We start from the raw sequence: 26686 nt of genomic DNA on the forward strand, positions 1-26686 counted from the left end.
TCTGTTTTTATAACCCAGCTGGCCATGGCCCCACATGATTAACCTAGCACACACACAATACTGCCATGGATATCTTAACTACATACAAAATGCCTCTTAGATATTTTAACCATATGAAGGACCATAACCATATATGAAAGACCATCCTTTGTCACTATTTTTATACAGGACCAGTATGGACTGATTATATGCCTACTCTATTTACTTATTCAAACTGTCACATTCACATTTGTACTGTTTTACCATATATAAGTCTTTGCCATTGTTTTCTTGCTGCTTTGTAGCCAAACACACTGGGTATGTTTGGATTTTTCTAATCATGAGGTGGGTATATCTCAGTATCTTCTCCTAAAATTAAAATATGTCTGAGAAAGAGTTCAAAAAACAAGTAAAGTAGAAAGTTTTGCTGGTGTATCCAACATTTCACAGAATGTCCTAGCAGCAAGAAAGGACTTTTTCATTTTGAGAAATGAAATTTCTCAAATATGAAATATTTCATCCCCTAAAGGAGCAAGCAGCTGCAAAACCAAAGAACCATCCCCGGGCTGTCCACAGACCATGTGTCACAACTTGCAAACCAAGAATCCCAGTGCCAAGACAATGTCTGAGTCACACACAGCAAAGCTGTCACACACAGTCCAAAAATTATTGTCCTGACCCCTGAGATGCTCCAGAGAAGACTGATCTTACGTGGGTGGGAGGTCCATCTGACCACAGAAATTCCTCCTATCCCAAATATCTTTGAAATTGGACAATCTAGTTAAAACTGCTACTGAAAATTCTGAAACACATCTAATTTCTAACTGATACAAGACTGGCAGTAGAGTCAATTATATACACAGGACACATCTGCCTAATCAAAGATCATATCATTGTTTGTTTAAGCAAGCCTGTTACTAGTGTAAAAATTAACAGCTCTAAGCACAATTTCACTGTTCTATATATTTCTGTCCTAATTTAAACCAAATGTAAACAGAAAATCACAAAGTAATAAATAGGAGCAGATTTGGAATTTCAGCTTTGTGCCTCATCTCAAGCCCAGTTACTCCATCAAAGTCAAAGCTTGAAGAAAGAGAGCAGATGTGTCATTAACTGTTGCCTGCCATCACTAACAGCTTTTTAACACAAACTCAAATTGAAATTTTCACCAGGTCAGCTCCCCTTCAATTGCTTTATCACACCAACAGACTAAATGACTCAAAGAGGTGCTGCAGAAGCTCAGGAGGAAATGTTTTCAGTGTGAAGTAAAGACATCAACTAAGTATGCTGCACAGTCCATTTATGACACTGTGAGAATCATTTTCCGAACTGCAGATCGTATTTTGGAAACCACTCTTCTCATTTCTCCCTTGTGAGCATGACATAATGCACTGTCTGACATATTTAGCCTTTTCCCCCCAGATGTCTGGCATATGGTCTATGTCTTTAACATATCACCCACAGAACTCGTCATGCCGTGCTGTTCAAAAGAGCAACAGTTTGCATAAATGAAATTTCTGAGTTATTGAGCCCAAAGTCAGCATTCTGTCATAACTTCAAATAAACCACATAGCAACTGCTTTGGCAAATCAGAGCTGAGCCAGATGGTGACTAGCTTCTGCCTGGGTCCTGCTCAGTGGCTGGGAAAGAGGCAGACAAAGGCAGGGGGAAAAGCACATACCAACTTCTGAAAGCTACTAAGTCTGCTTCCCTATCAGATTGTAGATATGATGGCAATTAAAAAAAAAAGTCCAAATAAACAAGCCAAAACCAAAAGAAAAAAACCTACCACCTCGTAATAGTGTCAAAAACCACAATGATACATCTTTTGATTACATCTGGCGCTCCAAGGGCTTGTTTTCTGCTGTGACTGCATTACACTGAAAGAGTAACCTGGAAAGGGCAGCTGTTTCAAAGCCAGCTCCTTTCACAAGAACATTTTGACATTCTATTCCCAGGCCTGAACTGCAGGCGTGTTATCCAGCTACACCCAGAGCAGCAAAGGCAGCAAAGGAAACCATTCTACCATTTCCTCTCTGCCTTGCAAATTTGCAGGTTTGTTTTAATCACAGAGACCAAGTTACAAACTCTTTATATATCACATGTTCTTTCTACCTCTACAGCTGGAACATTAGGCGCTGAGTGGCTTGAGAAGCAGCTTTGGAAATTTTTAATGAGGCAAAAGGGTCTGCTAGGCCATTAACCAATTCCTTTCTTACCAACAAAAAATACATCTCTAGTTGGTATTGGACCTGACTAAAGAACTAATAGGATTCAAACCCACCAAGTCTCAAAGCAGTCTAAAAATATAAAAAGCAAGGTAGGAGAGATACCCAATGATACATTTAAAGACTCATTAATCATGGGCTTACACAACAACCAACCTTCAGAAAGATTTCAATGCAAAGCACAGTATGTAAAATGCATTTTTTTTTTTCTGCTATATGTGTTGGAGTATGGTTTAACTTTAAAGATCTAATTTATCAGCAATCAAACTGTCAGTTACAGCTAATTTACCAGATCCAGCATCAGCAGCTTGGAAGTAAAATCCCATCAGGCGCTGCCATACCCAGTTTGGTGTCACCACTGAAGCTGTACTAATTACTGGGAGGGGAGGAAGGGGACAGGGGACCCAACATGCCGTCCCAGCCACTAGATGGCTGTCAATGTCCATCAGTCATCATGACTAAGTGTCAAAGGTCCTGCACAGACCAGGTGTGTAAAACCTCCTTTGGGCTGCTTGTGCTGAGCTTGTTTTCATTGCAGGTACATCCCTCTCAAGGTTAATTCTCAAGCTAACAGCAGGAAAAGGATTTTAAAAGACAGCATATGAAATAATTTCAATTTTTCACCACATCATTTAGAAAGTAACACCTGAAAATTTACTGCTGCTTCATTTGTTGTTTGAAGTTCCTTCACATTGCTGTGCCCATATTGCTTTCTCTGATGCCTGGTTGCCATCTTGCACATGGAAAAAGGAAAGTAAGGCCTGGACATGGAACCAAGCAGAACAAATAGAAAGAAAGACAGAAAGACAGAAATAAAGAGGGAAAATGACACCACAAAAATGTGCACCATACAAAGTAGAAGCAGTGAACCACCACTACCTCAGCTGAGGTGATGGCAGGTATATGAAGGACAGGAATACATCTTTCAACGACCTACTTGAAGAAAATAAATGGTCTGAGGAAAACCTGCATATGTGAGGGTTTTCTGCAGACATGAACAGCATTGAGTCATAGATGAAATGACAGGAAAAAGAAAAGGATTTGGCATTAAAGCAGCTCCATTTCATCACATTTTACTGGTCCTACCAAATGTGCTAATTAAAGGAATCTAGAGGCTGACAGACCTACAGTGGTAGAGAACACAGTCTAACAAAAGCAAAAAAGATGATGACTGGTACTGAAAGCAGTCTGCCAGTTTTAGGCTTTCGTCTGCCAGGAGGGGCTTCTTGATGCATAGTGTAACCAAAGTCCAATTCTTTTGCATTGTTTAACATAAAAAGACTGGAACAGAAGGGGTACAGTTATTTAATGAAAAAGGGTTGGAAATAAAACTGCACAGGGGTCTTCTCATTCTCTCTCTGTCATCCTCATGCTAGGTTTGTGAAAAGCATAGAGAAATATAAGATTACACAGATACAGTGGTTTTAAAGTTTAAAAAGCTAGAAAATGAAAAGCTGAGTTTTGAGATATGAATTACAAAAGTTAATCCTGCTGACTCACAAAGCAGAGGTGCAGAAGTAAATCAACATGAAAGATGATACGTGCTAGCAACGATTCTGCAGATGTACTGCTGTGCATGTGTACAGACTGCCAGGACAGGGACAAGAGGAGCTTGGGCTTAATAATGTTTGACTGTCAGCCTGCTGCAACAATAATGTAGGGCTTGATCCAGATCCCATTAAGTCAATGGGGAAAACCATTTACTCCAATAAGAAGAATCATACTTTTTTTTTTCCTTTTTTTTGGTAATTTTTTTTCTGAGTAGTAATCAAGTATTATCTTTTATATGACTAATATATATAATTTATAATACTAATATATATAATTCTTGTGACTTGCAAATTATAATATAAACACCAATTATTCTGAAAATCAGATAGCTTTCAGGAGTGCTGACAAATACAAAATCTATTTTGCATTTGTTGCACAGAAACAATTCTTGTTAATAATGATTAACAGAGAGAATTCACATAAGTACTTTACAGTTACATACATGAGGATGAACCTGGAATACTTTACTAATAAAAGACTGAATTGATGCTCAATTCTGCCAATTTTGTGCACATAAGCATTTAGGAAGAGAAAGGAGTTCCAAATTACTGCCCACCTCTCTTGTAAAAAAACTGGCTAAGAACAAATCCCTTGCATTATACTTATGGGAATGTACACAGGTACAAAGTTTAAAACACAAACCTGTAGGAAACCAGATTTCATCAGAACTTTTTCTTAGAAAAAGAGGTGGGAGAGGGTTAATCCATCCTCCAATGTTCCTGCTTAAAAAAAAATCCTAGGGGATAATTTGCAAAGTTGACAATTAATAAGCCTTTTTAACAGCATTCCACAGAATAAAAGGTGTTGAATGCTTTAAAGTCCAAGTGAGTTTCAACGTGACTGAGGAGGTCAGTTCTCTAGACAAGGAGCTGCAAGACTTTAGAAATAGAAAAGTTCCAGGGTATTCTCTTAAATAATGTAGATAATTTTAAAATATGTATTTTCAGCTGGAAACTTACAGGCTCAACTGCTTTTTCTGTGGAGGCCACAAATACTATTAAGTATGAATACTGTGAAGCATCAAGGTGCAAGTCAGCTCCCATGAAGATAATTAACTGTTGAAATTGCTGTGGCCATCAATAAAGCCTTCCTAAAGCCATACACTGCATCTGGCCAGCTGCTTCTGCCTGGGAAAGAGTTCATCCTCAGATATTCACCAAATAAGAAAACCCAGCCTCCAAGCTCTAAACAGCAGTCCACAAACAGAAAGCAACAGCAGAACAATACACCCTGACCTGGGAGAAGAAATAATGTCTCAGGTAAAGGGCTCTCTCACAGACCTGGCAGCTGGGGTTTGTTTCTTCCAGAAAATTGTCCCTAAATAAATAAATAAATCTGTTTTCCACTCAGCACTGTGATTTCAATTTTGGTTGAATGGGGGAAACTGAATAGGAAAAACTACGCTTAGGATACAGTTTAAATCCTCCAAATTAATTGTAAATCAATATCTGAAGTATGCAACTGCTTCTACACTTACTTGGATGGAATCTGTATTACCCTACAATTGGTTTGGTGGTCTGTATTTCCCCTTTTTCTCACTGGTTCATGAATTTATGTCTCCATCAGGGCAGAGAAGTTTTGCTTGCCTTTTTATGGGTAAGTTTTGTTTCCAACACACAACAATCGAAAACAATGTTTTTATTACAAGATCCAACAGATGCTGAATACAAAGGCAGAAAACACTGGAATCCCTTCCAGTGAAAAGACTTTCTCTCACCAGTTCCACAGGACTATCCAATGTTTATTACACTATTCAATTCCCTAAAAGCAAATCATGGTGTTTTATCTGCATCTTAGCCTCAGTAGTCCTGAGCTGCTGAACAAGACTCAACCCTTGTACACAGAATCACAGAAGTTCAAGACTGGAAGAGACCTATAAGATCATCAAGTCCAGCCGTTGTACACACTCTAGACAAGGCAGGAAACTTTGCAGAAGCAAACTTGCCCCAAGTTTAGTCAGACTGGTCCTTTCCTTTTGGTTATCCCCGTCTTGGACGTGTCTATTTCAAAAGCACTCAGTTAAACTAACTCGTTAGTTATCCCATGAACAAGGTTAGATGTAAACGTGTTTAACTTTGTTTTTCTCTGTTTTTACTTCAGTTCACAAGTAGGCTGGCTGGACACATTGGGTGCCTGCAGGAGAACTGGGTGAAGGAGGGAGCTGAAGTGCCTGATATGCCAGCAGCGTTTATACAAATACTCTTGGATGACCACATTCAAGCCTCCAGCATACAGTGGGAAATAAAATTACTTCCAAATGTCCAAGGCTGCACAGAGACTGTCATGGAGAGGCATTCAGGGCATGCCTGAGAAAACACTACTGCAGATTTCAGCAGCTGGAGCAAATCAGTCAAAAGGCAAAGTTGGTAGCAGGGTCCCTGGTCTCTGCTGGAGCCCACACGGCCACAAACGCCCTGCTTGGACTTGTCATGCAAGGTGGTTAAAGTCAGTTCAGCTACTGCTGACTCAGTGTGGAAAAAGTCTAAACAAAGTGCTTATCATGGGCAATTATTCTGTTTATTATCTCAAAAGAGGCTTGAGGCAACAGAGATCATTCCGTTTTATAAGCAAAACGTTGGAGCACATTCTTGACTAAGGGATGACATTTTTAAGAGGAATCACTTCATCTGCATGAAGACAGGCTGGTCCCAGAGAAACATCAGATTCTTTTGGTGGGGAGCTCACAAAGAGAACACACAGCAAACACGTTTCCGACAGTGGAGGCAGGGCCTGGGCTTGGCACTGCTGAACACGCACAAGTTCAGCAATGCAGGGATTGTCTTTAAAACTAAAACAAAACTAAACCTGCAAATTAGCACATTTCCCAAAATGTAAGAGGTTCAAACCTTCTGAAAGCAAACACACCCCAACAGTGGAAATCCTGCCCAACTTGCTGCTTCTGGAAATTTAAACAAATGTGATCAGGACATAATGAACTGCACTTAATATTTCTAAACTTAAGTCAAAAATAGCAAGATTACAGTAAAAATGTAATATTATTCTACAGTCTATTTTGGCTCCCTTTCTGGAATCCATAAATGTTTGATTTTTATCTTTCCAAAAGCCAGACTTGGACTGCTGTGATTTAGTGAAAATGATGCCTTTTGGCTGTGAAGAAAATTCTCTCAGCTACTTCCTGTGCCATTATCAGTAAGACACAATTTCCATTCACAGCCCATTTGGAATCCTGTAGTAAATCTAGGGATAATTCACAAGAAGCCATCCTGGCTGTCCAGTCAGCCAGAAACCTATGGCCTGAGGAACAAGCCATGTAGGGTAAGGTTGCACTGTGTCAGCCAGGTTCTGAAATAACCATCTCTTGGTGTTCCCAGCACTGATCCCTGTGGAATGTCACCATGATCTAGCCACCAGCTGGACTCAGAATTGCCACCCATTATTCTGTGAATTCAAAAGTTCCACCAGTTTATCATTCACCTTGTAATCCACCTGTTCAGTACCATACTGAGTACTTTTCCAATTTGTCTATGGATGCTATGGGAGATGGTGTCAGAAGCATTGCTGAACCAAAAGTAAACAGTGGCTTCACTTGTGCACCAAGCCAATCATTTTATAGAAGGCAATGAGATTTAACCAATTCAATGGAAAGGGGAAAATGCATTAAATAAACAGCTCCTAGCTCTGTCTGCTCCTCTCTGTACCCATCTATTCCAAATCTTACAAGTTCCCCTGTTCCAGTTACACATGTGCTCTAATGCTCAGAGTCTAACTGGTAAAAGAGCAATGAACTGCAAAATAACAGGTTTGCCTTCCTTGTTTTGCAGGATTTAGCTCTTTTGAAGTCACACAAAATGCATATGGATGTCTTTTCTTAATATATCTAAGAGAAACACTTGCTGCTGCCCAAACACCCTCATTCTTTGAAGCCATACACATCAAAGTTCAATAGCAACCTATCATTACACCCTGCCTTTTCCACAAAGCTATTCTCCATTGTGGTTTGCAAAATGGACTCCTGTAATTCCCTAAATGCATCCTTACTGGCTAATATCACCCTCTTTTTCAACTAAAAATAAAGATTTGTAATTAGCAAGAAAACTCAGTTCCATAATTAAAAATCCTTGCATTCCAAAAGGCTCAGCATTTCAAATTGGAGTGAAAACTACCCAGTGTCTGGGTGGAGTAGGAAGGTATTGCTGGAAAGCTGTACTCATAATATGCTCTTTGTACAGCAAAGCCATTCATTTGCTGAAATTCTGGGCCTCTAAGAAAGTAAAAAAGAAGAATAGTAAGCCAGAATTCTGCAAAAATTTCAAGAACAAAGCCTCTTGTTTCTTTTCTGCCACCATTACCTTTTCCACAGTTCAGACAGCTCAGTCAGCAACTTCTGGCTCCAAGTTGAGATGGAACAGACTTTGGCAGCCCTCAGGGCACCATGGCTGCTTTCTGTCCAGCATCAGGGAGGAAAGGTCTAAAGGAGCACCCTAGTTCTCAAGTGTAATCCTGAAGATAATCACACCCATGTGCATGAGGAAAAGACAGGAATTTGGATGTGTCTCATGCCCAAGAGAGAGTTAAACTTATTTATTACTTACAGATATAGCAGCAATAAGCAGTTTGCTCCTTTCAGTGTGTAAAAGGAACAATGTTAGTAACAAGGGAGTTGGGCTCAGCTTATTTCAATATAGGTTTGGGATAAAAAAAACTTAAGACTGAATACAAAAGCAAGACAATTAGCTTTGCCCAGGAATTTTTCTACAATGTGAGTTATGGGTTTTTTGAGGGTATTTTTTGTTGGAGATCATTTCATTACTGAAATAACAAGGACAGTCCTTTTATTAGCTACATAACTTTTCTTTCATTCTAGGGATGTTTGAAATCACCTATTTCAGTCAAAAAAACCCCACTGGGATTTGCTAGAGGGAACCTCACACCAATAAAAGCCTTGTAAAAAAAAAATCTAAGTCAAGCTGTGGAAAAATGTTTTCACTGACCTGACCCAATTCCATCTTTTTCATCATTTCTGAGTCACGAGACCTTTTCAAGGTTGCCCCAGCTCATCCAGGCTGGCAAGGGAAAACTCAGTTCTTTAAGAGCAGCTTCCCCTCTAGCACAGTCTGGTGACTGTACAATGCAACAAGGATGACTTCAAGTAGACTCATATTTGCACCAACGTACTTTAAATCCCACTGGAAGAAGAACAGAGCTAGGTCAGGTGAAGAACATCCTCATTCCATTTTCAGAATGCTGCACAATTTCATTGCGCTTAAGAAAGAATTTTAGGCAAAATCTGCTTTCTTTTTTTGCCTTTATGTAACAGTGGAAAATGGCAACATTAACTTTGTAAGAAAAATCTCATGAAAGAAGAATTACAGGTATCTTTGCCACCATAGAGAAGACTATGTTACGGTATGACGCACTGGATAATATTACATATTTTTATTTCCATTTAATTTTTAACTTGTCTTTGGTACTGTCCCAATTCTTGGTCCATACAAATGTTTTAAAAAAGAAAAAAAAAAGAAAAGAAAAAAAAAGGTCAGCAAAAAGACATACTATCCACCCTGTCATTTAGATGCATAGCAGTGATAAATGGATACATACCAGCCATTACTTAGCTCTGCTGCAGGATTATGGTTTCTGGGACAGAGGAAATGAAAGGCTTTTCTGCAGGCTCTCCTGCTCCTAACCATTGGACATCCTTCCATACTTCAGGGAGCAAGCATTATGAACTTTGCCAGTCAAATAATCCATACTAAAAAGTTTGGAATGAATTAAAATTCAAGTAGGGATGCCTAGTTTAAAACAAACCAGCCGTCATCACCTCCAGCTACTGTTTGCTTTGAACTTAATCTATTTAATATTTCTCTTACTTCCTCCTTTCAAAACTACTTCATCATTTTTCAGATCTTTTTAATTTTACCCAACTATTGTTTCTTTGATATGAGCCTTTAAAAGCCCAAGGAGGCAGCATCCAAGTTACAATAACATTTTTTTTCCAAAGCAAAGCACTCTGAATTCTGACATCTTGTTGCACTATTTAACTCCTAAAGCAGAGCTAGGATCTGAAATTAGGTTGATGTAAATGCATAAAATACAAAAGAGAAAATAAAGCATTTCTATAAAAGAATGGAAACCTTTGTGTGGTTGAGAGAAGCATCTGTGTTTAAGGGATGCAACTCCAGCATTAGGCTCAAGATACCTTCTAGGGAACAACCCAGGGTATGTGGGCACTCTAATGTGACTATACCCCATTGCTGGTATCAAAACTTGGCCTTCACTGCACTCAGTAACCAGTAAAATCCACACAGGGAACCCTGACATAAAGCTGGGCTCTAACATGACCCAACATTGGGCTCTGAAGTGGAAATCACCAGTTGGAAGCCAGGAATCCTGCATAACACCTTTGACTCCGTCTAACAGTGGAAGTGTCTTAGTTTAGCCATCTCCAAACTTACATGATAGTAAGTAAAACAAATATTTACTTTTTCCTTAGGGAAGAGGTTTCAAGAAAGAATTTGGCAGAAAGCCAGCTGAAAACCAGCTTTTTTTTTTTACTTAAGTCTTCAGTGCTATTAAATGATAAACCTTTGAGGACAGAGCCAATGGCATCAAAAGACACTTATTAATGTCAGTGGGCTTTAAATCCATGTAAAGCATCATTGTGTTACATTTAGAGGCACATGATGCATCCATCAACTCCTTATAAGCACCTTTGGGCATAGTTTGTTTTGTTCTTCTCTCTAATGCAGGGGACCCTTAGAAGTGATTATCTGTGGTACAAGAAATGCATCTCAAATTGCATCTTTCACACAGCATTTAAGACTGCAATACAAAAAACAAATAACAACAGCCCAATCACTTGTTTGAACCTTACACTTCAGGACTTTCATAAACAACATAAAGGTCCTCTTTAAGGCCCTGTGGGCTCTGTTTGCACAAGGAATCATTGCTGGCTTTGCATTAAAACAATATACTGTGATGGAAACAGCAGTTTGGCAAACAAAAAATGCAAGTCCCTTCACCAAATCTCCACAATATTTTTCAAATCACTCCCTGGGGAAGCTCAAATAACATTTTGCTTGGTTCAGATAAACTCCAGCTTATCACAAGCTCATCAGATTTTTCAGAGGTCTTATTTTTCCTCAAAAAGTACCCTAATTTCCTATCTTTTTAGGTTCCCATATATTTTCATTTTCTGAACCACAAAACCCTACCACTTCAACATTTCCATTCAAGCACCAAATCCTTTCTTTGAAACTTTTTCCCTAAGGAAAACCTATATATTTGCCTCACTTCAGCACCTCACACATCTGAGTGTTGCACCAAGAAGGCACTTTAACATTACAATTCCCCATTAAAGAGCTGCTCCACAAGACTTTTTAGGTATTGATAATTCTGAAGCAAGAAGTAAACGACAACACCTTAAGTAGACAATCATTTGACTGCTTTTTACTGTGAATTTAGAAATATTAATTCAGTTCAGCAAAGCCCAGAAGTAACAGTAAAGACCAATGCATGTTATCATCAAAGGACAGAAGTGAGACCATTGTCTTGGTTCTTGGTTGTAAGATATTTATGTTCAAGCCCTTTAAGTGGTGGCTTTATTCCCTGGGTCACTACTTGCATTTTATTGTAAAGCAAGACTGGAACATCTCTGCAAATTATTGTGTTTTCTTCTACCTGATACTTCAATTCAATTAATCAGTCAAGGATGTTCTACTTCAGCCTTAGCAGAGCTTTTGAAACAAATCTGATCTTTTAGCTCCTTTAGAACTTTATAATCACCAAGGGTACCACCAGAACTATTCATTTTTCTTGAAGAAAAAGGCTGGAAATATGTTGCATTCACACCTAATTTGAAGAGCCAGCTTTGAGAAATCTGTAGCTGCTCCAGTTAACGCCAGCCAAAGATTTTGACTTTCACTCCCTTGCTCAGGAGCTGTTTTTCACATAGATACCTACCTATTGGACAAATCCCAAAGGATTAGAAATAGCTGGCATCTATCCATAAAGAGGATTGTGACAATCTCCAGAACACAGTGTCCTATTGCTAGATTTATTTACACTGGCGAAGAAATGCAATATTGCCAGTGCCCTGCCTCACTAACTCCTTCTCCACTGGTGGTCTGGGCTAACACAGCCTCATGCAGCCACTGCCAACAATCTTTTCTGCAAATCAGGCTAAATATGTAATCACAATATTATATTATCACTAATCCTACGAGGTTGGTAGGCTTGGAATCAAATTCATTAAAGGATTGTTATAATCAAATTTTCTCAAATTAAATGCACTGCAGGGCTTAAGTGACAATTTCAGCCCACTAAAGATGCACACCAGTGCTCAAGACACAGCACTCTGAGAAAGGAGTGTCCCACAGTGGAGCTACAACACATGAAAGCGACACAATTGATCTGCACCAACACTGAGGCAAGATATGAGCAAGGAGCCAGATTGTATCGTACGTGCAGTGAGACTGAGCTCTGCATCTCATCCCAGAACTGCCTCACCTGTGTGCTGCACCCAGACCTCCCAAACACTCAATGAACAGCCAGTACTCCAAAACAGCTTTCACCAGCCCTCAGGTACAAGGTAACTTTTTGCCTGAAGGAGAGCAGTGATGGAAATGCGACATGCTGACGCACCAAAGAACATCTCCTTGGGAGAGGGCTTTCTGCCTGGCTCCTTTCAAAACTTCATGTGAGAGTTCAGGCTTTCAGCAATGTTGCAACACATAGGAGATGAATGTAATAAAACAAATTGATACTCACAGACCACCCACAAGCAGCAGGCCTTCAGCACTGAGTTAGTACCACCATATGAATTAATTCTTCTTTACTTCTATTCACCAGGGCTTTATTCAATGTTTAAAGTAAAGTCCTTCAAAGCCTGTGCTCTCCTAACCTCCACCTGTTGTCATGAATCTTACTTTCACTCAGGGTAAAACAACAGACAGAACTGCATTAAGTGAGCAAAACAGAAGACCAACAAATTCTCACAGACTAAATACAAAGAATTTGTGTGAAGAGCTAGAGTTGCACTGAGGTTAACGGATCAACATTCTCACTGACACACTCTGTTTACCACTGCCCTTCAGCACAGTCACCTGTGCACCAGTTTTTAAACAATAAATTGCAGCAATTTTAAAAGCCACAGAATAAGACGCATGACTAAGTGTGGTCCTCTGTGCTGTATCCCTGAAGAACTACCAAAACAGATGAACTGGGAGAATATAAAAGGAATATGGCTTTTTGCCTCTGGCAATAAAATAAAAACATATAAATCAGTATCAAAAGAGAAAACCATCCTTCATAAAGCTCATCCTTATCATGTCCATAACTGCACCCCTTTATATTAAAGGGAGCAAAATATTTTTGTAGTGATAAGTTTGACAAGAAAAGATAATAAGCACCTTATTGGAAACAGATGGTTTGCATTGCTATGCTATAGATAAAGTTGTGTCAGCATTTCCATAAAAGGCCTCCCTGTTTCCAGCAGTTTGCAGCTGGCAGGCAACATTTCCACCTCAAGGAGCAAGATAAAATCACAGGAATAACCTAGAAAAACCGGGGGAAGAGTAATCCTTGAGCTAGTATTGGAAAAGAGAGAGGGGAGGTGTTTTGGGGGCAGCCTGGGAGAGGATGTGAGGGTATCCCAGTAGTTTTCTGACAGAAAGGGGTGGCTGTGCAGGGCTGTACCTCAGCCAGCTGGGGTGGCTGTTCAGGCACTGCTGCAGTGACCTCACTGACACAGAGCCCCAACCCACAGCATCCCTGTCCTGTCCAAGATGCACTGGACACTATGCTATCTATGCCCAGAGGTGCAGATACTATATATATATTTTAAGAATAGTCCACAACCAAGGATAAGACCTGTTAGAAACCAAAAATAACACAGATAAGACAGCTATTTGGGTTAGTCCTAAAAAAAAATTCCAGTAAAAATCTCTGTCTAATGGATGAGCCAGCACAGATTTCATTACTGCTGAAACAAAACCCAAGTTAACAAGTCACACTCAGATACATTTTGTAAAATGTTAGTTCAGCTTTGTCCTTCCCAAAAGCATTGATTGCTTTGATCTAGAACTGATCATTACCCGGGATAATGTAATGTATTTTCACTAACTTTATCTATTGAAAATCAATGATTTTGATGACATAAGAAAAAATAAATCTAACAATGTGCCTCTTACTGTGTTCTAGATGCAACCCAGAATTAAATGTTATAGTTTATACCCCCTTAATTTAACAATTACAAAAATGCTTTTTAGCTTCAATAAATTTGGATCAGGCTCCTCTTAGTACATTTACAATTCACATTGACTAGCTCTCTGCTCTTCTGCTAGAAATTTTGGAGTATTTGAATTTCCTCCTATATTTGGATCACAAACCCTTTCTTGACAAGGAATATGCTCACTGCTTGACAGGGAAATTTTTGACAGGGTTTATTTGTGGTTGGCGGGCTTTTTTGGTTTTCTTACTGTTGTAGAAGGCACTGGAAATGAATAATAAACACTGTCAACATGACAGATTAAATTTGTATCAGATGCCATGAGCTATTGCAGTTACTCTCATATGTAAACCATGAAAATGTACAAAGTGCAACAAAGGTTGCACCCACCTAAAGCTAGGTATTAACTTTATATAGATATATAAATATTAAATTATATATTATGCAAATTACATGCATTGGAGTTTTGATAGAGAAATTCCCCCAAGAGGCAATTTTCAGAAAACTGAAGACTGTTGTTTTTTGGGTTCGGCTGGGGAATTTTTTGAAAAAAATTTGAGTGAATGACCTATGTAGCTGAGTATTGAGCTCTGTGACATTTCAGCAGGGGCGTAGCCTCCTCTGCAATTCTGAATCCATAAATGTAAACACAAGAAATTGATATAAATTTGTGTTTGGTTTGGGGTGCGTGGAGAATCTTCCCTGTGGAGGTACTGTAGAACAAACAGGGAGAAGCTTACTTTCAAGATCAGAAACACCCCACTGTGCACACCTGATAAACCTGATATTGCATAGAAATCACTCTGATTTGGTCTTAGAAACCAAATTAGAAATCAATTTAGAAATCTAGTCATTTATATTATGCCAAAAACATAAACTTCTTTTGGTACTACAAAGTATACCTTCATTTTTGTAAATTATCCAGTCATATGTTAGAAGATTATTACTTGACAGAGCTGCATCAAAAAGGTTCTGGAATGCAAAACATCCGTTCAGTGTACTAGAAGAACAATGCAAGTTAAATACTCCAAAGTTCTACATGTTTGGCTTACAGCACTTTAACAAAGTTACAAATACATTGTGTTTGAAGCAAACCTCACTCTGAGGCATTCCTTGGATATCAACACTTGAAGAATATAAACAGCCTTGTTGTTTCAGGGCCCCTTATACTCTTGATATTAAGCAGAGCAGTGCTGTTGACACGCCATTCAGTCTATAAATCAAATATAAAAACTTACAAAAGCATGTAGCTCACAGGCTGCTTGTTGCACTTCATAAAATCTTGCCAATGAATCAGAAAGGTGACTGCTGAGTGAGATACAGTTGTGGCATTAATAAAGGACTAATCATAAATAAGAAATGTCCATTCTAAGAAATAACCTTGGCTAGCTGCTGAGTGTCTGGCCATTGAAACAGGATAAAAGTCTTCGTATCCTTTAGGTTTGAATACAAAACCCAGAAATACCTGCACTTGTTAGTTTCTATTCGATCACCAGAAAATATACAATCTCTATGTATAAAACAAGATATCATTTTATAATAATGCTTTCAAATGATCAAACTCAAATTATTACACCATAAAAATAATTCTTAGACACCATCATTTATTGATTTTATTATATAACCTGTCAAATTAATTGAAAGCTTTGGTTTGATATAGATCACCTTTGTATGCTCTCAGGTACATCTGCAGAAATCACATTCTCCATAATGACTACACAGCACTTAGCAATTACATTTCAAGGTCTGATTCAAACAATATTTCAATTTATGCTGCTAATCTAATATTTTCTCAACTATTATGTTAGTAGGGCAGTCACTGCTCATTTTTAAAGAAATAATATTAGATATGCAATTAGAGCTCAGCATATCAATTGGATTCTGATCATATTAAATTATTTCTCTCAAAAATAATTTAAATTCTGTATAATTTCTTAGTGTGTTTTCTTATTATCCATAATGTAATTTACTTGAGACTTGTGCCTCATCACACTTGGTTCCAGGACTCTTACAACTGGAAAGGAAGTTATTTGTACTAGAGCTGATCTCTGAGGACTTTCCACAGATTCAGGTAAATATCACTGAAGCCCAAGCACTAAATCTCTCTATAAGAGGCAGTGCAACCTCCCAAGTTATAATGGTACCCAGGATCCCTGGTCACTATTAGAGAATAACCAAATTGTAGTCAGCCTTTAAAAAACTCCCAAACAATCATAGGACAAAATTTCAACTCAATTTGAATATTGATTTAATGTAAAAATTTCAACCTCTAAGTAACAGAAATCACTGCTGAGCTTTAGCACTGAAGCACTAAAGAATAATAAAGATTCTGTCTTGTCAGGAAATGAGAGTGGGGATACCAGACAAGACTCTTCAGTCTGCATCTCTGAGACCCCAAGATTTCCAGACATGACATTGGATCACACCAGACATACTAGACCACACTGGCATTATCCAGGAGCACAGATGGGAACCAAGTGTCCACAAGAACCTCCCTGAGAGACCACATTCTCCAGTTAGATAGGGGAGGAGCCACCAAAAAACTAAAAGGTAGCTTTAACAATTCTGGAATAACTAGGATAATGAGGCACACTACATTTTTCAATAGTGATGTAATCAATAAAAACAAAGAATAATGAACTTGAGGGTGAAGTGGTGAGAGGGAATGAAGTATGAGATAAAGGTCAGTTAACGGATGGTCTAACAATTACTTTCACCTCCAAATGCAAGAACCCAGTGAATAATCTTTCAGAAATTTAACAAAGTGCTACAGAAATTTCTGTATTTATATTTGGACAACATGATTTATTTTTACTCCAAACTATATAATTTTATAGGATCCTTTATTGGTGCTATGGAATAAGTAGTTCACTCAAATACTTAGGAAGAATTATTCTTTAAATACTGGAGAAAAGTTCTGGGATGAATCCCATGGCTTACAGATGAACATCATACTGTGATTTGATGTTCATATAGTGAACATAACTTCATAGTGGTGAAATTCCCTCTTCAGCATGGACTGACCACTCATGCTTAAAAATAGTAAATACACAAGGACCCCCAACCTTTTGTATTCACTGTGTATTTTTTATCTATATTATATTAACATCTATAGAACTGAGCAATGTTTGCTCCATGTTTGCCTTCTGAAACTCCAGTTCCAACCTGAAGTCACAATACATGGCACAGACACTAAGCAGTAATTCAAACAGCATGAGGTTCAGCCTTAACACATCTGTGTTATAATGCTTCTTTCAAAGCTAGGAACTTTTCCATCTCCACAAATAAGAAATTACTTTAGCCAAAGATGCCACCACAGGTAATAAAAGAGAGAAGCAAAACTTCCTCACTTAATCACAATGATCTGTGAGAATACATGGTCCAGGATTTGAAATCCAGGTTAAGGTTTGTGGATGTTGAAAAGAGTCATTCCTGAGCATTTTCATAACCAGTGATTTCTACAAATTTCTTAGCACACAGGGCAACATGGGATACCCAACCTGAGCCTAATTTGCAGTGCCTAACAAAGCAGCCCTAAGTGATAAATTCCATCTCCTGCTAAGTCAATTAGAGAGCAGCAGGAGGGTATTTAAGATCTGTGGAGGAGATCTTACCTGCCCAGGCAGATGCAGTTTCTCCATGGACATCTCCAAACACACCTGCACTCTGCTTGCAGGGTGAGCTCAAGCCTGGAGCAGTTCCAGCACAAATCCCAGAGCAAGGCTGGAATGGCACAGAGCCAGCAGGATGCTGAGCCCCAGGCTGCAGCAAGCCAGCAGCTCCTCTGGGAGCTGCCTGGATACCCAGGCCAATGGAACAGCTTGGAGAGTCAGCATACTAAGCTTTATGAAATAATTAGTCTCTAATCACCAAATCAGACTGGCTACTTTTTTCCCAACCAGAGATGCTTATTGCCACTTTGGAATGTAAAAGCTTTCATACATGTAAACTGGGTATTTTCAACAAAACTGCCATTTTTTAGATTGTCAGCATATGCTCTGCAGGATGCTTTAATCTCAACAGTATGAGTCAACAAAACAGAAATACTGACATCTGCTTTCATAAATGCAGAAACCAAGACATTGACCTGTGCCTACGAAGACTCACTGGGAATGTCAGATCCTGCAAAACAGTCCAAAAACAACTTGACAAGAATGAGAGGTAACCAATGACTTCTTCAATATACAAAAAAGCATATTGTCCTCTGAAATTGATGCACCATTGCCTGTGCTGCAATAATAGACAAGTCCCTTTCTAAATCAAACCCTAAAATCTGCCTTAATTATCCTTCAATGATTCTCATTCTTCATGAAAATCTGTTCCAAAAGCTTTAAAACTGATTCTTCTAACAAAGCATTTCTGAAAAGCAACTAGACTTAAACTAGTTTAAACTACCATAATTGTGTTTGTTTAAGGTAAGATTAACTCAACACCTTCAGACTTCTATTCAATTATTACAGATGTATTCCTTGGCTCTCAGATCCCAAGTGGTTCAAAACCACCTGTACAGCAATTCTTTCATTTTCCTTCAGTGGATGACTGGTAAACCTCTGATCAATACTTTCAATAAGCACTTTCACATAAATTTCCATCCTCACAGAAAGCTTGCCAAACCCAAGAGACAAAAGAGCTTCTGTGCAACATTTTATATCTATTTTTATGCCACAGGAGATCATTTTTCTAGGCTGAAAGTGGTAGTTTCCTGCCAGATCCACCCACTCATTTTGTAGCTTCTCATGGTGAACACTTCAAAATACCCAGAGGAGGAACTCTGGTTTAAAACAGATCAAAGAACTTTACCAAAAAAACATTGCTCAAAGTTTTGCAACCTGAAGTTCCAGTACACATCAATCTTTTGCATCAGCTCTTCACCCTAACACAAATGAAAATTGCCCTCTACAGAACATTAATGATGCTCAGTATTTGATTTTCAATTTTTAGTCCATTTTCCTTGATCTCTCTGTAAATTTAGACTGCTTCAGTTGCCCCATCATTAAGTGTAATAAATATATCTAGAAAAATTCTACTACTATTAACAAATTATTTAGAATAAAATTTAAGAAGTTGACTACATCAAATAAAAACTACCCTTTTCTTGTGTGTGTGAGTGTATGTGAAAGAGCCTGAAATAACACTTTGAAAAACACTTACCCCATGACATAAGCAACTTTTATGATATAGGAATCCCTCCACAAAAGTTACCCATAACTTAGGGTCAAAAAGGAGACAGTACATATCAGCTTTTTTTTTGTACTGCAAATGGGTGGTGAGGGCTTAAAATTTAAATGCATTCCTCAAATTTTCTCTGTCTACAGCAGATAGCAGATTTTAAATTATTTACTCAATTTATTTGCAATCTTCATGTCTGTTGTAAGCATAATGAATACATGCAGAGATATCCAACAACAACAAACCAATCATCACTTGCCAGAACAACTTCAAAGCTCTGAGACATGTAGTGAAAATCAAAATGATGCTGCAGGAATTTATTTTTCAGACTCTTCTATTTAGAGCTTACTAGCAGCTCTGCCTTTTAAGTGTTCTGTCTCATATGGTGAGGAGAAATACGTCCTGCTGCTATTTACTTATCTTCTGGCACTGGCCTAGGACTCCAGTCAATCCTACTTCAGAGCACAGGAGAATCGAACCTATTGCATCCCTTTCCATTGCTGGATGGTCTGGAAACCTGAAGCAGCTGAATCAGATACACCCCTGCACCTAACAAGCACATTGCTCAAGATCTATTTTATTTGTTAGGAAGTGGCCTCAACTGTTTTTAAAAAGTACTTTCATACATCTGTCAATAATGGTAAACAGCATAAAGTAACACAAGATTTCTTCTTCTCTTCCTATTTTAAGCTAAACCAAGAATTATCTCACATTTACAAAGAAATTCTTAAAATATGGATTTGAGTCTAAACCAGAATATTTTAACAGCCCAAAATAATAATTTCTGTAGGCAAGACAAAATCTAAAATTACTGACACAGCGGATTATTTAACTCTTTACCAAAAGATACATACACAGCAGGATGTGCAGAATCTCTTCTACAAACTTTTTCACTTGAAGTACCACCATGCAACAAGGTTACAATGTACATTGCTGTCCTCAGGTGAAGGTTCTGTTCAGGAGTTTGTGATTTCAAGGAATGTGAGCCAGTGTTTTTCTTTTTCTTTCCATGAATTAAAACCCCTCAAAAAATTTTTCTCCATGACTTACGCATTACATTATTTTATAATATCCTGCTCTGTGCAGGATAGCATACATAATAAATGGAAAACAGACACGATCACTCTGGGATTTCATTCATTCTGAATTTTTTATGGATTTATATGCATTAAATTTCCTTCTGTCTTTCAAAGAGGCCCATCTGGAAATGTACCAGATTCAACTTACTGTATTTAACAGACATTTTGTTCATGTTCTGACCAGTTTAAAAAAGTGACACCGTAATAATATAGGAGGCCAGGACCAAATCAGGATGGTAGGGCTGTATTTTTAAAAAATTCAAACTAATTTGAGAGAAGGCATCAATATATTTGTATTAGGAATATATTATATTATCATAAATAATTCTTTTATCCTAACTATTTTGTATTTATCCAAGTGTAGCAATACAACGAGGCATCAAAGACAGAAAACTTCCTGACAGGAAAGACAAAAGTGGATTGGGGGGGATTCCTGGAAAAGATTTCTTTTTCCCTGTGCTTGGATGGTGCTGCTATCATGGCCACCAATTTCTAGCAATACTCAATCCAAATACATTTCTTAATATAATCAAGCAAATGTCTTTCCAATCACTTTTCCATTGCAATTTTTACAGTCTTATAAATGTGTCTACCAAACTTAAATTTACAAAATCATTCATATAGCTCTGTGAGCTACAAGCAAATACAACTGTTTCCTTATCAAACCCAGAGCATATTAAATATACATATGAAACAGGACAAATACATTTAAACCCAAATTATTTAAATAGTTCCTTAAATAGATTTTGAAATGGATTTCGTGTATCCATTATTAATGTACAGAGGTCCCCTAAGATAACTACAGCTGTGTATGAAGTGCATAAAATGTAAATGCAGCTGTGTGTCCTGGCTGAAACCAGGTGTCCTGACATCCCAAACCTGGGCCTGACCAGATGACATCAGAGCTCACTTCTAAGTCAGCCCCTGACACTTCTTCCCAAAAAATCTCAGGGCATAAAAGCAAAGAAACCATGTGGAAATTTCCCCTTTTTCCAACACAGAACTGAGATGTACACAGGAGATATGCCTCAGCCCCTCACTTTAAAGAAAGCCAGAGGAAAAACAAATGTTTTGTTTGCAGATTTAAAATGCTCTGCAGTACACTGCACTCCCAACATTCTTCAGGGCCTACATATTAAAAACTGCTGAAAAGCCATTATCCCAGGGATCAGTTGCTCATAGCAAATATCTGTGGGTTTCCTTTCCTGCAGTCACTGCACCCCTGCCCCCTGCAGTTCCCATATATTTTGTACTTGGAGAACTAAATAAATATGAAAGAGTGATAAGGGGAAATTCCTGGCAGTGATAATTACTAACTCAAGCATGGGGAAAAAAAAATATCTACATTTCATGTGTCTTTATGACTGATTACATCCCACCATGCTACAAAAGAACTAAAGTACATTTTCCAGTATTTTAGTACATATGGGAAACTGAGATATAGCCAGGAAGGCCATTTCAAACGGAAATAGTTTCAGTCTTCCAGAGTTCAGAAAACTATTCCATTTTTTAAAAATATCTCCTAAATCCCAAGGCAGATTAAATCCAGAAAATGTGGAATACAAATCAGTCTGAAGGCCCAGGTTAGCTTGATGAGATTCATTTTCAGCCCTTGGCCAGGGTTTATTTCCCTTCCCATTTACACTCAACAAATCACTGCTTGTGCATTTTTTCCTCTCTATTTCAGGCTATCACCCTGGCTTACTCAAAATAAAGGAAAAGGCTGGTCTAGCCAGCAGCACCTGAAATGGTGCCATTCATGGCACGAGAAAATCATAACCCAGCAGAGATGCACCACTGGGCTGAGCCCTAAGTCAGCTGCTCAGTTGGCAATGATTTTTTTTTAGTCTAAAACACATCACCAAAGAGGAGTTTATGGGGAATGTAGTTCATGGCCAGCAGGCAGTACCAGCTGGGTGGTGAGAGGACACCACTTTCATGGCATGGCATTAACCAACATCTACTTCATAAAGCAAATGGGACATCATAGTAAATGCACAAAAATTCCAGAGATCTGTAGGAATGCTGGAGTATGAACACCCCAGCAGCTCCAATAAGCCTTTCATGAAGTATACTCAGGGTTTGCTCAGGGTGGTGAGTGAATGTTTACCACACAGTGTGCCTGGGAAATGCAGAGCAGGTACTCATGGAGCATTTTCCTTTCAGTAAAGCAAAGCCCTCTGGTTTCCTGCCTGTTAAATTTCTACTGCTTCGGGTTTTCATTTCTAAAAATGTTCTCCATATGTAAAATGGCTAGTTTCTGACAAGTGGCACTCAGTGACACAGAATCATACATGTTACTAGCCACAGAGCTTACTTACAACAATGGGTCCGTGGTGGCAAAAATTCCCACAAAAGGTCCCTTGCTAACACACTAGGTCTGTATGAAGAGCACTTTCCTATAAAAGTAATTCTTCCCCCTAGAGATGATGAAATAGCACAACTGAAGATCACATCAACTCCCTCCCATTTTTTTTGGCTTATAACAAAAAGATGTGTGTATATGTATACGTATATGTATATGTATATGTATATGTATATGTATATGTATATGTATATGTATATGTATATGTATATGTATATGTATATTAAAAATCAATGTAAAATTTATACATACAATTTGCACTAAGGCGCAAATCAATATATATTGGTAGCAATGATAATGAAAGGGGATGGATGCACACAGTTCTAATAACTGTGTCTCTTTATACTGGTTTAGAGACCACTACACAGTTTCCCCTCTGATAACACATTATTTCACATAACCAGAACCAGAAGAGCATTCAAGAAGCCCAACACCATCAAGCACAGCATTCAACCCTTGAGCTGAAAACTTCCAAGCCCTTTGAGGAAATCAGTATCAAACCCCTACTTATGTGTGGATTTAATTGTTACATAAAGGATAGCAGGTTTTATCAATTACTCTCAGAAATCATTGTTCCAATGCTTACTTACAGGAGCCTCACACCTGAGAATAATTTCCTAGAGTTCAATTAGACAAAAATTCATTAGCGCATCTCTTTGTTTCTCACATACACAAAAATTAAGATATGGTGCAGTCCAAAAATAGCTTTTTTGGAGTGTTTCAGACTAGTTATTTTGAAACTCTTGAACCTTATTTCTTAGCTGTCATTTACCTCTGATCTCAGATCAGTATCATCTTTTCCTACAGATAGTGAACAGCTTCGGAAATTTCTAAAAGCAAGGGTACAAAAAAGCATTTAGAAGCTTTACACCATGTTGTATGGTGTAACACCAAGTTTTAATTTGGTTAGATATTTCCAGGTATATAAAATACTTGCATTATATGTTCTAATTCCTTCCTATTTTGAGTAAATATATATCTCTGCATAATTCAAAATGACAAATAAAGTGTAAATTAAAAATAAAAGGCAAAAGTTTTTAAATCTACATTTTAAATAAATTTTGATTTACAGAGAGACAATAAATTATAAGCACTGACTAGTCTAACATATATGGTTTTCACCATGACACAGGAAGGCATCTATTTCTCTGCTGGTCATGAGTAGAACATATTTATAATAATGGCAATAATAAAGATTACTATAAACTATTCCATTATTAAATTGCTTTTTAATGTGAATTCTACCCATTTCCACCTTGCATATCATCCAAACATAATCACTTCTGTCAGTACCAAGGAGTAAGATATAGTGGATACATTACTGTATCCACTCCTCTCATGAGGAGGATACATTACTGTATCCATTACTCCTCTCATGATTTGATGATGAGACTGAAGATACACAGTGCTTTTCTTAAAACTCTAAGTTCTGGGTCATATTATTTATGAGGATTTAATCTTTCATGAAAAGAAAGAGAATTTTAGCCCCAAGCATGCAAAGGAAATCTTTAAAACACAAAATAACTCTTTAAAAAAAAAAAAAAAAAAAAAAAAAAAAAAAAAAACAAGGAGGGACAACTAAAAACCTAAATCACTGGTGAAGACAACTAAAAGCTAATCTCACTTTAATTTTTTTATATGACTCATGATTTCATAAGGTTTTGCATTGGAAATACTGACACATTTCTGTTCCAGCAATTCCTTTAGAAGTGTGTAGTCAGGACTGCATCCCCTTTCTTACCAAATCACAGCATGTTCTGTCCCTTGAATTTCAGTTCCATTCATTCCCTAAAACATTCCTTCACCATCCCCTAAAGTTCTCTATTGTCCTTCCAGAAAGGAAAGAAACAGAAACACCTGGCACTCTCTCCCTTCCTATCTGCGCTTCCAGGTTTCAGACCAGTCCTGCCCTATTCATGTTCTTGCCTAGTATGATTGCAGTTGCTTGGAAAAGAATAAATATAGACTAAGATAACTATTATTATGAAAAAAATCTTTATAAATATAAATTTGGTTTCCTAGAATGAGAGCAAAACAGCAGTTTTAGTTTTTCCTTTGTTGTACTTTTTTCACTGTGGAAGAACTAGCATTAGAAAGTGCACACTAAAATCCCAATGGAGACAAGGTCAACCACCACTGGAGTAACTCTATCTCACACAGTTACCTTACAGCAAAATCCAGGCTGGTTTTCCACATTGGCATGAGTAAATGCACATTAATTATCTGGTGGTGAAAACACATCTTCTTGGCACTGAGGACAAAGCTATCTTTTTGTTCACTTTGGCACAAAATCAGTTTTCAAATATATTTCATCTGATAGTATTGAAACAGTTCACAGATTCATTTAGAATGCACAAACTCTCATTTTAGTGGCTGATATGAAGCCAGAAGCATCTTTGGTGCTGTTTATCAATATACGTGATGTTTAATTATTTAATTATCAATGTACCTACGAACAATTAAAGCGCTGCAGTTTTAGGCAGCTAAGGCTAAAAGGACAGGAGACATCTATAAAATCAGCCTCACTACCACACAGGTTTATTCCTGATTTTTCTGTTTTAGACACACAGAATCAAAGAAGAATATCAATCTACAAATCAATAAATTAAGGAAAAATAGAAGTGGAATTCTTCCCAGATAAGCTTACGTTTGCACCTTTTACTTTAAACCCAGTGGGGTCCCACCCACAGCTGATTTCTAGAAAAAGGTCATTTCAATTTTACAAATGTCAGGCAAAATTACAGACAGGCTCTGCTAAGGTGACATTAAGACATTTCTGAATTATAAGTTGTCCCTTGTCAAAACTGTACCCTTAACTCTGTAATTCCTAACACTCAAGAAAGCTCTTCCTTGGTTTATTTGTCTTGATCTTCTAAAAAAAAGACCTCTGCTATGTTCCCACAGCAGCAGCCCAACCCACTGATACATTTTGTACAAGAAAATAATGCATGAAGCAAACAGTAACCAAACCATTCCACACCTGATGATGGTGGTAGGAGACAGCCAGTACCCAGCCCTTGCACAGGACACAGCAGTTACCTGACTGCACGTGTGAACAAGCCTCAGGGAACACCAGACACACGGGCCTGCTCTGCTGCTGCCACACTCAAACACAGATTTCATACAGAGCAGTCACTGCAAGAACTGCACGTGTCTGTCTGCTCATCACCCCTGCACATAATCAGAAAACATCCTCCCATTTTGGCTGCATTTAACCTATTGTTTCTGTGAAGTTGCAGTCTTTTAAACAAAAATAAAATAAAATAAAATACAAGTTTAATAATGTCATCTCTGGCACCAAATGTACTATTCAGTCATGGTTTAGACTTTTAGCCACTAACTTTTCATAGAATTAAAAATCTTAATGAGTGACACTGTTATCTGTATTTGAGTTTCATGACATTTACCTCATCTACTATTATCAGCATCAGAATGTTCTTTCTTTTTGTTCAGTTCTAGTTTTCCATTTCAAAATGCTTTATTAGTAACCAAGTTTTAATTAACTGCACATGCATTTCCCCAGTTTTCAAGAAAAGCCTAACATCGGCAATTTACATATCAGCTGCATCTAATAATTTTCCAACCTCTACCTTTGCTCCTATGTCCTCCTCCCACAAACCATCTGCAGAGTCACAAAAAACAATGTAGAGCAAACCACAGCTAAGAAATGCCCATTTAGTCAGCATCAGAGCATCAGGCATTCATCATATGCCTTGATCCAAAAACACTGACGGGGACACTGGTTTTCTGCATTATCAAGCAGTTTGAACTTAGTTTACCTTCCCACCCTGTAGAAAACAACTCAATTATAAATAAAATGGAGCTCAGGTATTTTGCTGTAAAATCCTTTCCAGGTCATGAGAACAGAAAAAGATTAATGATGAGTCCTGGCCTGCTGCCTTTCGCATGTTTAGTGTCAGGTTCTGGCAGGTCTGCACTATCACAATCAATCTCCCTCAAACTGAAATCTTGACATATCAGATATTTACTTATGCTATTTATATAAGGGAAAGCTATTGGGTTTACTTTCTGCTTGACATACATCCTCACACAGCTGAGCTCAGGATTCCTGAGCCCTCATTCCTACTCCTGCTCTGGATTCCCTTCCCTAGTTCTGCTGATGCAT

General features: G+C 38.0%; 1 protein-coding gene across 2 annotated transcripts in view; it reads right to left on the minus strand.

Annotated features, from left to right (window-relative positions):
- COL5A2 (collagen type V alpha 2 chain) overlaps nucleotides 1-26686 on the minus strand; it is a 96999-nt gene that overhangs the window by 47901 nt on the left and 22412 nt on the right. The window lies entirely within an intron of this gene.

Source organism: Ammospiza nelsoni, chromosome 7, assembly GCF_027579445.1.
Source record: "Ammospiza nelsoni isolate bAmmNel1 chromosome 7, bAmmNel1.pri, whole genome shotgun sequence".
Taxonomy (NCBI): domain Eukaryota; kingdom Metazoa; phylum Chordata; class Aves; order Passeriformes; family Passerellidae; genus Ammospiza; species Ammospiza nelsoni.